The sequence below is a fragment of the Nylanderia fulva genome, unplaced genomic scaffold (genome assembly GCF_048542155.1).
Source record: "Nylanderia fulva isolate GAGA-0341 unplaced genomic scaffold, ASM4854215v1 Scaffold1, whole genome shotgun sequence".
NCBI classification, from domain to species: Eukaryota; Metazoa; Arthropoda; class Insecta; order Hymenoptera; family Formicidae; genus Nylanderia; species Nylanderia fulva.
In genome coordinates, this window is record NW_028189192.1 from 8732080 (window position 1) to 8747900 (window position 15821).

Below are 15821 nucleotides of genomic sequence, written 5' to 3' on the forward strand. Positions count from 1 at the left end.
TTAAGTTAGTGTAGAACTTCTCGTATAATTGGAGTTTCTGTTGGTTTATTTCAAGGTACTGTATCTGTTTATTAGAAGTCTCGCGTTAATCGATGTCCGGCCTAGAAAGAGCATTTTGTTCAGACATTTGTCAGAGTGTTTATAGATGCTGTGAATTCAAGACGAAGTAGACGTCGCAACGATAGCGACAGTATTGCTAGATGAAAAGACTTTCCATTTCTTTGAGTCTTATAACTTTAATGCTGTGAATAATCGGCTGTACGTATATTTTTCGTTTCATATGTTAATATAGAATCTTTCTGGACATGATGAAACAAAATTCTCTTTCTTTGACGAAACATCATGATGTTTGAATTCGTTTATTATTGATGGCATTTACTATATATTACGTAAAGATTATGTGTCTATATTTATTATACACATTATTATACACATATATAAAATATTTCTATATATATGTATAATATTTCGTATAATATAAATAAATAGAAAATATAGAAAATATATATGTTCATGCACTGAGTATTTTAGAATCAAATGATTAGCATGAGAATCTGTTAAAAGTTTTGATGCAGTGAAAAGGTTAAATATAAAATTCAATTTTTATTAATATGTGAAATGCAGTTATAAAATAAAATAAGAAACATAGTGTTTCTTTACATTTTGAAATCTTAGTTTGTTAGAAACATGATATTATTGGATATATCTAATCAAAAGTATTTTGTGCAAATGTAACAAACGTAAATATTATCTTTAAAAATGAGATTTCTTTTTCAGAAAATCGTCTTATTAAACGACAATATCCGCATCGCAAATTACACACAGTAGTCATCATCAATCGTGCTAAGTGTCTTATTAAATTATTGTCGTTCATTGTTTCCCGTGCGAGCTCAGAAACCTGTTACTCACTCGTATCAAGTAATTGAAATGCACAATAGAACAATTAACGTTCTCCATACAATTAAGACGCCGCCTATTCTTTTCGCGTGTCGCGCAGAATATTATCTATATTATCATTTTACCGCATTTACATTCATTTCAGGAAGAAAAGGTCGCGCTACCACTTTTGGCAATTTGTTGTTGTCTCATGGTAAGACAAGAATTTCAGGAGACCGAATTTTAGAAAACATGTCATCTGTGAGTATAAATGGTCGCTCCAACGACGACCTTGAAGATGCGCATCGTCAACTTTCACCAAGTGGTAACTGTAGACAAGTAATAGGATAGTCAATGTCATCCGTGCTGCAACTCGCGGTTAAGATCCAGCGAGTGGTTTTATTCTCGGAATTTCCACGATTCTCGGTTGAAAAGTGAAGAAGGTTCCGGTTGTGTCAGACTGGCGAAATCTAAGTCTCTTTATACGGAGCAAATTGACATAGACGTGTCGCAGTAGCGATAATAATGAGTAACGATAATATTTGCAGTATCAATAATACTTGTGATGTTAATGGCCAAGCAAACGAAGATAAAAAATGCTGTAATCCATTGATTAATTTTGTATAAAGTACAATTATATAAATATATAAAATGCATAAATTCCATTCCATTTATATCCATTTATCTTTTATTGCGACATAATTGAAATCACGTAAAGAAAATATTTGCAGCAATGGTAATAATAGTATATGATCTTGCAGATTCTACCAAGAACATCTAACAAGAAGCTGGATGATAGCGCGATTAACATTTTACAAGACAATTTTATTATAGCTCAACATGTTTTCTTTCTCAGTTAAGGATAAGCCTTTCGAAAAAAAGAGAGAGAAAGAGAAGGGAGGAGGGAATTAATTTTATTGTATAATATTATTATAATTGATTTTTTAATTTATTATTTACACTTAAATATCGTTATAATAAATTCTCAGTGTTGTTGAAAATTGACATTAGAATATGTCGATAAAAATTCAAAAATAATGACTATAAACACAGCAAGGAAATAATAATGATATTAATCTACTTAAATATTGCATTATATGTAAATCCAAAGAAATATTCAAGGATATTGGCCGAACATTTGCATCTTCTCTTTCTCTTCTTCTGTAATGGTTTTCCGCATATTTGTAATTTCATCAAACAACTATTTTATTATGCACTTTTATGACATTATTATCTGCTAAAATAGACTACAGAAAATTGTAAACGAGTTGGAATTGGCTTATAATTTATTTGCAGTTAAAAATTGTTTCGGTTATGATTCGCTATGATAAATTTTCATTTATAGGAGTATTCTGCATATGCGATCGCATCGTCTTTTCGCTGATGTAATACTTTTATCAGCTCCGGTAACTTCTCGAACACCTGTTACGTGCGTTTGTAATAGCCGCAACGTCGGTCGGCTAAATGCATGTCTAACGGAATGCTTAAGATTTTCCTCGACCGTAAAATCACGTCACTAAGTGCAACTCTTCCGCTCAAATGTAAAAAAATCATTTTATAAAACAATAGATAATAAGATTAGAATGAAAAATAATATTGCTTCTCTTCTTATAAAAATTGCGAATTGATCATATCTTATTAAATAAAATAATAAACATGATGTCAAACTAAATATAACACACACAATTACATATAGTATATAAATAATAAATTTTATCTTCTTGCGACTATTTAAATTGCACTATTGCGTAATCATGATGTTAAACCGCTATATATCGCCATGGTTCATTGACATTTCAAATGGATTAAGAATATTAATGAGAATCATCCTTGGAGAACACCGAAAGAAACAGAAATAAAAGACACGAATACAAAATTTGCTTCCTTGAATGTTAGAGAATTATGTAAGATGCAATCAAAATAATACATTATAAAAACCATGTCTATATTAATGATTGAAATAATGACGACCTTGATGCCTTCCATAACCTCGAAGTTCAATTCAAGATTCGCTTTTGACACCACGATATTTACAAATTAATGCTAATATCGATTTTTAAAAATTGCAAATAAGAGAGAACATTGTTCTTGAATAAGAAAGTGAAGTTTGAAAAGTAAAAAATGATACTGTCCACGAAAGACAAAATATCCTTTTATTATAAAAAAGTTGTGTGCAACATTTATTATAAATGCAATAATTACATAATTGAACGAGAAAAAAATGAATTTAACAATAAAATGAGTTAGTTTTCAAATTAATACTATCTCAAAAAGGCCAAATTGTCATAGAATAAATATCAGATACTTTCATACTTATTTCAATTAAATTTATCGTTGTTTCTTGCGATGTATCTCGAGGGTCCCATTTAATCAGATATATCTTCGTCTAAGAAAAAATATTTATTTATCTTTGCGTTACTCAAAATGACAAATGCAATTTGACGCATCTCTCTCAGATATTTATTTTAAACGAAATATTTATTAAACTTAAAAAAAATAATGTTTCGCGATTTGAGAAAACATTTGTTTTCATCCTTCGTATCGTTAAATGTCGCCTGTACTTCATTTAGATTAAGTACACCCGTTTGCACGAACCTTTCGACGGCGATTCTCCGTATATGGCCTTGTTCCACGAAATTTATACCTTTTAATATGCAGACATGCGCGCATAAACGGCATTAACTCTAATGGCCAAGTTTGCGAGTGCGATAAATTTAATACGCTTTATTCCCGTCTGACACACGTGGAGGTCGACGCTTCTTATATGTGCGTAGTCAATCGTAATAATTAATACGCGTACGATACGGTACGTGCCATTTACATGAATTGCACCTCGTTGATGCAATAAAAATGTCAAGCGATGCCGTCGCTGATATCCTGACGGCGCTTTTCCCGGTTTGAAATAGTATGCGACAACTTTGCACAACACATTGCGACCGGCCGAACAATGCAACGCGCAATCGTTGCGAAAGATTGTGCGAAACGCAACGTGTAAGACGAAAAACGCTTGCAAAAACCAAGTTCCGTTTGAGATTTATCGCGCTTTTAATAGAAATTTTATCGGTCATACGTTCGTTTGACTTTGACTCCTCCATCAAACTAAAAATAGCAACGTCCGGGTAAGATAATATAAAATTTATTCCGCATTTTATAATAAAAAATTCCATTCGATATAAATATTCGATAGTTGAATTTAAATTACTTAGATTTAAATGTCAACGTTTGCAACCTTAACTACGTAAAATTATAAGCTGATAAGTGCAGATTGACAATTCAGAATTGATAAGACAAAGTTGACACGTTTGAAGAGATAAAAAATATTTAATATTTAATATCTATATTTTATATTTTTTATTTATCATTTTACTTATAAATTATTTATTACATTAAATAAAAATGCAAAAAAGTAGTTACGAGCATTATAGAGTTCAAAAGATGTTGCAAATTAATTTTGAAAAATCCGATAGTGATGTAGTCACTTTACGATGAAAGCCATACTTAGACGGCAATTTTTTAAACTTGAAAAGATGAATTAAAAAGTAAAAAGAAATAAAAGTGAAACATGAATCAATCAAAATCTAGGTAAACATCGAAGTCTAGAATTTATAATAAAACATTTCGAATTTAATTATTCAAGAGAAGATTGGTTGATATAAAATAGTTGTTTGTTGCACATTTTCGAAAAATTGATTTACATAAATCTATGGTTAATTCACACAGATGTATAGCGTAAAGAGTTTGTCGTTAAGCTGCCAGATTAATAGCGCAGGGTGATACATATGTGAATATATTTCCATACGAAATATCTACGCATACATATCGCTTTCAGATTCGATCAAAGTCAAATATGCGAATATCGAAGAAAATAAATGACGTCATTAGAATAATGTAATGTGCTGCATAAGTTTTATATCGTTCCTTCTCTTCTGCCATTTTTTTGGCTTCATCAAAAATTTTGATACCCGGGGTTTTTGCAAACATTGTGTCACACTCTTATCCTTGTTGATTGATTATATTATTAATATTGATTTTTTTATACAAGCCATTGTAAAATCTTATATAACTGCTTCGTGTGTGTGTGTGTGTGTGTGTGCGCGTGAGTGAGAGAAAGAGAAAGAAAGAATACAGTTTCCGTGTTTTAATATCTCATCACTTGTTCACTAATAAAAGTGTAATTGTTCTTTTAAGAGATGTTTTTATAAAATTAATGGCATCATTATTTGGACAGTTAATATTATGTGCTTAGTTTCTAAAGTCGTAAATCTAGATAATAAACATTGTCCCGAGACAATGGTGTGAATTATCATGTATCTCGATATAACATAGTTTTGCCGGTGCATTATTACGAAAGCTTGTGCTAGGATTCACCGTTTCCTTCTTACAAAATTTCTCGTGAATTGCCAAATCTATTATTTTTCATTAACATAACATGTAATCGTCGCAAAAATATACGAAACGGCAAATATAAGCCATATATTCTACGTGATAATCGATATTATAATGTAGCAATTAATTTATCGATAAATAACACACTTCTGTGTTAGAGAATCTGCTCTAAATTGATAGAATTTTATATATTTTATTGCTGTCACACACAAACACATACATACATGCACACATATCGCTCATTATTAAGAAAAAAATATTATTGCATTTATACATTACTTAGAGTTTCTACATAACAGGTACATTTTTATTATCTTGTTTAGATTGAAATTTAAACGTAGTTTTCACGAAAATAAAAATTAATTAATGCAGAAGAGTTTTATTGTGTATTTTACATATTCACATCTATAAATAAAATATCTTTACATACTTTTGCATAATTAAAATATATTTGTAATTTATGTATAATTAGCGAAAATTATATTATAATTTTATGTATTTTGTAAAACTTTTATAAAAAGAAGAGATGAATTAGTTAATGCTTCAAGTAAATAAAATTTTTTATCTTGATTATCTGCAGATTAGTATTATTATTTAGATACTCTGTTTTTCCATCGTTCTTTCTGTCAATCAGCCTTGAAAAATTGTTCCAATAGTAAGTTGCACAAATATTATTCAGTGGCAATATTCTCTCATATATAGTAATTTTGCATTATTATTCTCGTGTGTTTTTCTATATTGAGATTGAAAATGTTTCTCATAGGCAATGAGGACAGCAGAAACAATTATTATGAAAACCACATCTGGACTGTTACTTGATGATCTCTCGTGAAGTAATCTAAACTGGCGCAAGATTCGCCAAGGCTGTAAAGGTGGATAGTATTTTGTGTATGTGAGAAATGAACCACTTTGACAGAGAAGAAAGTTTTCTTCATACATTCAGATCTTTAGAAACATATCAAAATCGATTTCATAAAATATGGAATATATAAAATTCAAATTTAGAGAGATTCACAATATTGTAAATAATTGACAAAATTTGCGTTTTTCAATATAAACATTATAATAGCAAAAAGATGAAACATTAGATTTTCTTATTTTTTTTTATATTATGTATTATAAAAAAATAATATAAATATTAAAATTTTCATTTTTATGACATAATTTTTATCACATATTTGCATAAATTATATTATCGTCATAGATCATCTCGCAAGTTTAGCAATCTTTCGAAAATACACATCGTATGTAATTAAGATGTAATAATAAGATATTATATAAGATGAAATAATTTGTATCTAATTGTATGTATATCCATAATTATATGCTCATATATATACATATACGTATATATGTGTATACATATTCATATACATATACATATGTCACGTGTATATTATACCTATGTACATATACATATACAATTATACGTATACATATTTATATGCCCATATACACATTCATATACGTACATATATATATATACTGATTAAATGCAATCTTAACTTCTATAATAAATCAATTTTAGAGAAGATTATGTAGAGAAGCTATCACAAAATCACAAGAAGATAATATCATAATTCATCCCTGCGTATAATGATCCGACCAATTGATAAAGTTTACCGCTAATATTGAAACAATAATTTCGTTAACGTTTTTAATCAATGATGGTAAATTATACAAAAGATATGCAATAACACAATGATAAGTGTGCAAGTGTCACGCGACACCATCAAAATGTTTTAAAATTAATTCTGATGTTGTCATGCATTCAAGTAAACCTATGTATTGCATTCTATTTTGGTCCAAGAGGCAATCTTTTATTCTTTGACACATTTTCCAAAATATCTTGCTTCACGTTTTAATAAATCAACGGTTAAAGTATGTATATTATCACGACATACTATTTATCAATTAAAAAAATTAATTTCGTCATCATTAACTAATCGTAGTTTCTCCAATCTCTTACGCTATTAATTCCCGCATTCTCTATCAGGCCGTATATATCTATATTTACGTGAATATGTACATTCCATCGGTTATCCTGTAAATGTGAAATTCTAAGCACTTGCTTGAGAAGGGCAGTGATTCCAAAATCACATTTTACGCATTTAGCTATTGTAATTTTATTTTAACCTTACTTTATAATTTAACGATATAAATCATCGTCGGCAATTTGCTATATATAAGAGAATTTTATTCGCGTACAGTTTTGTTAAAATGCGAAAGTTATTTTAAAATAATTTTGTAGAGAATGAGATTTAATTCTGTTCAACAATTTGTCAATAAAAATTATTATTAATAATTTTGTTGCAACGCCTATATGTATCGCATTTTATTAGTCTCTTTAATTTATTAGTTATATTTAAATAAGATAATCAAAGCTTTTTTTAACAGGTATTAAGTAGTTGCTCTCCCGCCGACAGCAGATATAAATTTTCATAGCACATTTAAATTGACTGCTTAAAAGGTTAATCCTTGCATACATGCATGGATTGTAATTTATGCACTGTAAATATTCCGTAAATAGACATTTTAATATTTAAGAAGCTAAGAATATTGTGCAAATGATCAAACATCTATTAATTGATTAATTATACCGACTGTTTTTATTCTATTATATTTAATATGCTGTATTTTACGTATCTTATTTCTTATTAGAAATACTATAGTAATAGTAAAATCATTTTGACGTTCATGAAAAGATTGCAAATTCGATCTATGCTCATCATTTCGATTATCGAGACACATTCGGAGGAATTCGAATTAAGATGAGTTTATATATATGTATATCCTAGACCTAGAAAAATAATCGCATTAGCCTTGAGCTACATATGAGAACAGTAAAAGTAGTAAACATGTCGCGCTTTTCTTGATAGAAAAATTTTAATTCGAGGATAACAATGTAATTAGAACATTTTGCAAAGCAAAGATACTAGAACACTAAAATTCTATCACGCAGTAAAATTGGAGATCGAAAACTTGAAATTAATTTTTTTTAATCATATAAAAAAACTGTCAAGAGAAATTAATTATTTATTGAATTTTTTCAACTTTTCTAATATCATAAAATATTTTTGTAAACTTGAAACTAAAAATTTATTTATTAATCATCGTAATTTTTATGAAAATATCAGATATTAAATTTTCTTCTGTTTCATTATTTAATTAATAATGATTAACTGATTTATATGTAACATATATATTACGTATATGTAAGATATATATTACATTACAGATTATATACATTTTCTTCTGCAAGTAAGAGCTTTGAAGAAAAATATTCATACTGAATGATCACAGACGCTGATAAAAGAGAAACAGCGCCAAGAGTAAAAGCTAGAATTTTTTTTCTTTATTGCATGACTGTTTATTTTATAACTGCTTGTGTGATAATCATCATTAAAATCATAAAATCTTGTCTACGATATATGGAAACGAAACCGAAGTATCTAGAATGTTAATGCCAAGGTTGTTTGGTCCATTGTCGATTCAAGAAATGCCATTGCCAAGGGAATCGAGTTATTATTCTAACGATCTTATCAGCAAAACAATTGTAAGGAAGCTGTGATCGATATTAATCATTGGTACAATGTAATATAACAATTATAAATAATCGATAAAAAAGTGATGCATGCAACAAAAATAGTAATCACGAGCGAAAAAAAACAGCAAACATCCAATAAATATAATTGTCAATAATAATATTAAAATAAAATTATGTTAAAAATATATTATTAGTAAATAATCCAATTGGATATAGAGCATATGCAAATAATATGTAAATTTAATTATAAACAAATAAATTATATAATAATTATAATTATAGTATTAATTAAAAAATATACTTTTTAATTAACTTATAATTGCATGGATAATTATTAGTAATATTATGTTAATTAAACATTTATATTACACTGTAGGCGATTGCATACAAATTTTCTTATGTTTCAACGAATAATTCATTAGATGTTAAGTATGTTAAGTATGTGCTATTATTCACTTACCAGATGCGTTAAGTGATGCTCATTTTATCCAGACATAAAGCATGGATATTCATAAAATCACTAGAAAATTCTTATATGTAATTATTCAAAAATCACTCGTCAATGTCAGGTCGTAGATCAGTTTGAATACATGAAACAATCATGTATTCAACAATTAAAAATTATATATATATATGGCATAATTATTATACAGGGTGAGTCCGATAAAAATTTCATTGTGTTTATCTCGAAAACGATTAGAGGATAGAAGAAGACAACTATTTTTTACACAGACGCATAGACTTTGTGCGCTTTTTTATCTTTTTATACATTTAACTCGTTTTTTTGTGAAATATTTAAAACTCATTTAATATAAATTCAAGTTAAAGAAAAATGATTAAGTACAAAAATAAAAATTAATTAAAATTTATGCACACGGATGTATGTCACATGTTGCATAAGGAAAACAAATGATTAATAACGGGACTTATTCGCAAGATTTTTTAATCATTAATTCATTGTTCTATCGATCGTAAATCTTCCATTACGGAGAACTGTATTATTTCCGTATGCTTACATACTTACTATAAAATTTTAAATAATTCTCAAGTAATTATTGTAAGAAGCAATTGTTACTGCTGTAAAAATATTAGAGAAGGTCAAGAAGTAACAAGACGCGGTTAAAAATTAATAAGCACCTTTTTTACATACACAGGAAAGAAATTAGAAATCAATAAGGAAAATCCATTCATCATTAACAATAGTCTATACTTGAAACAAGGATATGCGTCTTCAGGGTGTCCAGCAGACTCAATGAAAAAAATTCCCTGACTTTCAGATTTTCCAAGACCAGATATTAATTTTTTCCCTAATTTTTTATTATTTTTTTCAAATATATAATTTGCATATATTTATATGATAAATCAATTAAATGTTAAATCATGAAATCCTTGAGATACTTTTGTCAACAATGAAAAGGTTTGAAAGTTAAAAAAACAAAAATTTAAATCAATCATACAATCTGCATTATGTACGATAATCGAAACAAACATGCCACACTATAAACTATTTAAATAATCACCTTTTTTATTTATATTATATCAAATTTTTTAGTTTTATCTCTATTAAACACATTGAAATAAAATAACACAACATTGAAATAAAATATAAATTAACAAACACGCTGTAGATGAATCGAGTTTTAACAACATAGAAAATTAGCGTGCTGGGAGCCAAGGAAATGTTTATAGTTATGTAATAAAAAATTTCAAATTATTTAGACAAATGTAGAATAATGTGAAAAAATCCAGATAAATACTAAAATTTTCTGACTTTTCCCTGACAATTCCAGATTTATAAAATTCCCTGACAATGCCCGGTTTTCCAGATTTTTTTAATCGCTTGACACCCTGGTCATTAAGTTGTTTAGTTAAGAATGGTAAATAGCGTATTGCGAAAAATCTGTCTATAAATACAACCAATGTTGTATGTAAAAAATTACAGAAGATATAAAATAATTTTTAGTAAAATTAAAGCAATTTTATAATTATAAAGATTCTAAAAAAAGTAAACATAAAAAGTTAACAACTGAAGATAATCCTAGAGTCCTATTTTTTATTACAACTAGAACACAGACGCGCATTTTGCGCGTTACGCTACGTTATGTCACGAGCTTCTTAAGTATTTTATATTATAAAATGGAAAAATATTTTGTATTAATATTGTTTTATATATTTAAAGGAAGAAACATCATTGTAGAAACCGAAAAAATTAAGGTTTATTTGTAAATGTTGAGAGAAAATTATGTAAATTCACAAAAGATCTTAATTTTTTGGCTTCTATAGTGATTTTCCCCATTATAAATACGATCTTTTTTTCATTAAAGTTTTAATCGGTGCATATATGCAATAAAATCATATGTTCAATGTATATGTACAAAAATATAGTCATGTGTACAGACAGCACAACTAAATTCACACATGAGAAAGAGTAATAAGTACACACAACAAAGTTAGACGGACGACAGAGTTGGGAACATGACAGAGGTGGACACTGATTAAAATTTTCAAAAAATGTAAGCACGTGTTTAAAAATATAGAAATGTATTAATGAAATGACTCTCCGAGAGATAATGAAAAAATATTGAAAAAACATGACGTGACGTAAGGTATAAGACTCGACTGTATAAGATTAGGAAAAAATTAATTATTGCTGCTAATGATTAAAACATAACAAATGAAAAAGCTTGTTTAAAAATATACAAATACATTAATAAAAATGGTCCTCATCTGTTCGATAGTAAAAAATATTTAAAAAAGACGTGACGATAACGTAAGATTATTTAATTCAGTATATAATGTATTACATACAATTAAATAATATTATGTCACGTCTTTCTTCAATATTTCGTACTATCAAACGGAGAACTATTTTTATTAATGTATTTGTATATATTTTTAAACAATGTTCTTTAATTTTTTATGCTTTAATCACTAGCAGCAAAAGTTAATTTTGTCCTAATCTTAAAGTCGAGTCTTATATCTTATATTATATGTCATGGTTTTTCAATATTTTTTATTATCTTCTACATTATTCTATACTATATACTACATTATATACTGAATTAAATAATATCTTACATAAAGTATCTTTCTTTTTTACATACTTTCTTAAAAAGGGGGGAATGCTAATATTCTTTGTATTGAATATATAAAATTTAATTATATTATAAGCTTTATATTAAAGGCAAAGTATATAGGAATGATATTTTAGTCTTAGATATACGCCAATAATCTTTCTTCACAAGCTAATTGTAAGAATATTCGCGTCCAATATTTCTATATGTGTACGTTCTTCATGTGTACGTTGTTTCGCATCGTACAACGCAAGAATATGCACGCAAATTAATAAAAAAATAAATATATACAACTAATAAAAATGCAATTTCTGGTCAGATGAATTGGTAAACTTTATGATAATATTTCTCATCATTTTTCACAGCCGTGTTATTGATGTTTCCGGTGAATATTCGGTGAATAAATATAATAAAATATCTAATATTGAATAATTTATTTGAGGTAACGGATCTACAGTTTACATTCTACAATCTACATCTACATATCTAATTTCTACAAAACCGTTACCTCGTAATAAAATAATAATTCACTCACCAACCGATGCACAACAGCGGAGTTGAGTCACTGCATCGTAGCTACGTTGATCTGTAACATACAAATAGAATTCAAATTATAGCAGAGTAAAATAATTAATATTGTTAAAAATTATTATTGTACCTATTGAATTTTATGTCTACAATAATCAACAATATATAATTGATTAAATTTAACAATTTTTAAGACTATTTTTTTTAATATAAACTTTTATATGAACTTTCATAAAAGAGTATTTTTTTCTAATTCTTTATTGTTTAAGCCTTTCAAATATAAAAATAAAATTAACATACATGTAATTTATAACAAAAGTATTATACAAATAAATATTTACCGCAAGGTTGCTCCGCTGGCGCCCGAGGCCCATTCCTCCTCTCAGGATTGTCAAATGTCAATTGTCTTTAATTTACACACGCGATACTTCAAACGATACTCCCGCACTAAAACGCTCGACATTTTAGATTTTAGACTCCCGCACCAAAACACGCGATACTTTTAAACTGTAATCCCTTAAGCGCGCGATTTTACATTATACGACACTCCCGGCATTTAAACGCATGACATTTTGCATTTTGAATGTCTTGTGCCTGTTCAATTAATTAATATCTTACATAAAATATCTTCCTTTTTACATACTTTCTTAAAAAGAGGAGAATGCTATATAATATTCTTTGTATTGAATATATAAAATTTAATTATATTATGAGCTTTATATTAAATGCAAAGTATATAGAAATGATATTTTAGTCTTAGATATAAAGTATCTTCCTTTTTTACATACTTTCTTAAAAAGGGGGGAATGCTAGTATTCTTTATATATTGAATATATAAAATTCAATTATATTATAAGTTTTATATTAAATGCAAAGTATATAGGAATTATTAGGAATGCTATTTTAATATTAGATATACGCTAATAATCTTTCCTCACGTTCAATATTTCTATGTCATGTGTACGTTGTTTAGCATCGTACAACGCAAGGATATGCACGCAAATTATATAAAATAATGGTTCAATAGCACAATTTTGTGTTGGTCATTATATGTCATATCAGATATATGTGTTTAATTATGCTCTACTTGAGATAACGGAACTATATAACATTTACAATCTACACTACAGTCTACAATTTACACTACCTAGATCTACACTCTAATTACTACAAAACCATTATCTCATAAAAATAATAATTTGTTATTCACCAATCGTTGACTGCAAGCTATATATGTTGACCTGTAACATATAAATAGAATAAAAATTATAGTAGTAGTGTTCAAGATTAATTTTTCAAACAATTATTATTTTATTAAATTTTATTTTTTATGCGTACAATCATAAGAAAATAATTAAATAATTTTATAAATTTTAATTTAATACTAATAATAATACTAATAAATAAATAATAATACTCACTTTAGAGTTCCTTGACCGGCGCCAGATGCCTTTCCTAGGCCTCCTCCTCTCACCATTTGTCGGTGTCGTCAATTGTTGATCTGTAACAAATAGAATAAAAATTGTAATAGCGATCAAGATAATTAATGTTTTAAACAATTATTATTATATTATTATATGTATTATTAGATTTTATTCGATTTTATTTTCTATGTGTAGTAAGAAAATAATTAAATAATTTTATAGTTTGATTTAATATACAACTAATAAATTTTGACTTAATATAATTAACAAATAAATAATAAATATACTCACTTTATTATAGTTTTTTGTGACACTTGATGCCTTATTTTCAGACCTCCTTTCCTCTCAATTTGTCGATCTACTACGTTCGATATCTGTAATATATAAATTAAACCTAAATTGTATAGCAGTGCTCAAATAATAAATAATTTAATAGTTCAGAAAATTATTATTTTGTACGCTTGAATATAAAATTCAATGTGTACAATAATAAAACAGATATATGTATAATTAAGTTTTATTATAATTAAATAAATTTTAGAAAAATTGTTCTTTTTTAATTAAAATCTTTATAAGATTTTTATGTAAAAATATTTTGTTCAATATCTCTCTTGTTTAAATCATTTAAATAAATGCGCGTATTAAAATTTTTCTTTTATTGAATTTGTTATAAGCAATAATAAATTAATAATAAGTTATTAACTTCATATATATGTTACCTCTGCCGTTACTTGATGCCGCCCCGGACTTTTTCCTTCTCTCTTATTTCGCTGTTGCTACTTATATTCTTCGTACTCCCTAACAAAAACAATTCATTATTACAATTAAGCGCGCACTCGTAAAAATAATTAATTGCGTGCGCCCGGACTAATCACCCTCAAATACAATTAATAAGCGGCCGATACTTTTAACACAGCGTTTCCGACTTTCATGGTTGATGATGTGCACTTGATAATAGAGCAATAGAGGGGAAAAAATGCGGGAACCGGAAAAGCGCGCGAAACACGCGATGCTCGCGCCCTCTTTCGATCTTCCTACGCACTAATCTTGCATACACACCAACAGCAAAAATTAACAGATTAACAAATCCTCAATAATCAAATATCGTATTATTTATACGCTATACGCGGTCGAAAATAATTAAAATATGATGAGATTTTAATATATGACAAATGATAATTATTGTAAATATATATATTGCGAGACAAATAATGATTTATATAAATTCATATCGCTTCGTAACCAATAACTCATCAAGTAGATGCATAATAAAGCGCACGCAAAATATTTTGTTCGACAAAAATATAGTCGTCGCTGTGATATATACGTTTAATCATTTATAATCGAACTAAATAATTGCACGGATTGATATTCACTAATCAACTTATAATGTAATTATGATATCGCGCGTATATGTAATTATGATCGCACGTCTCGAAAATTAATATACGACGCCGCGTTATTGTTAACCCGCAACATACATTCGAATGGCAATTAATAATGAGATTGTGCGTAAACAACGCTATGCCATACGTCGCTCGACGCCGTAATTTATAGCTACGCAGTCGCAAATTAATGAAATATAATAATTATAATTATGATTTACCTCTTATTTTCACTTAAATGCGTCGCAATTCAGCCAAAATCTATCTTGCCGCACGCTCGCGATTCTCCATTATGAAGTAAGCAACGCTTTTCCATCGATACTTTCGGATCGAGATATCTCGCTACATCACGCGCGAAATTTTAAATAAAATTGTCCCTTAATACACCTACTTAATTTTTTAATCGTACATTTAATATTATTTTTTTTTAATTTCTATATAAAATCGCTATTGAGGTAATAGTTAATATTTATAACTTTAGTGACTTAGTATATAAATAATAAATATTTTCTCATATTGCTTTTAGAGCATTTCTTTTCTGAAGATTTTGTTAATATAATTGTAATATAGGAAAAAACGAATTAAAGACAAACAATAAAAT

At 27.7% G+C, this 15821-nt stretch overlaps 2 long non-coding RNA genes across 2 annotated transcripts; one reads left to right on the top strand and one right to left on the bottom strand.

The window, feature by feature from the left end:
* Nucleotides 1-155: 155 nt before the first annotated feature.
* Nucleotides 156-1511, top strand: LOC114939965 (uncharacterized). Its single transcript, XR_003821368.2, has 3 exons — nt 156-258; nt 778-918; nt 1043-1511. It is a non-coding gene; the product is annotated as an uncharacterized LOC114939965 (long non-coding RNA).
* Nucleotides 1512-12414: 10903 nt separating this feature from the next.
* LOC114939969 (uncharacterized) lies at nt 12415-15762 on the bottom strand. Its single transcript, XR_003821370.2, has 7 exons — nt 15442-15762; nt 14555-14633; nt 14127-14209; nt 13833-13912; nt 13622-13652; nt 12753-13005; nt 12415-12469 (listed from the first exon to the last, which is right to left on the bottom strand). It is a non-coding gene; the product is annotated as an uncharacterized LOC114939969 (long non-coding RNA).
* Nucleotides 15763-15821: the final 59 nt, after the last annotated feature.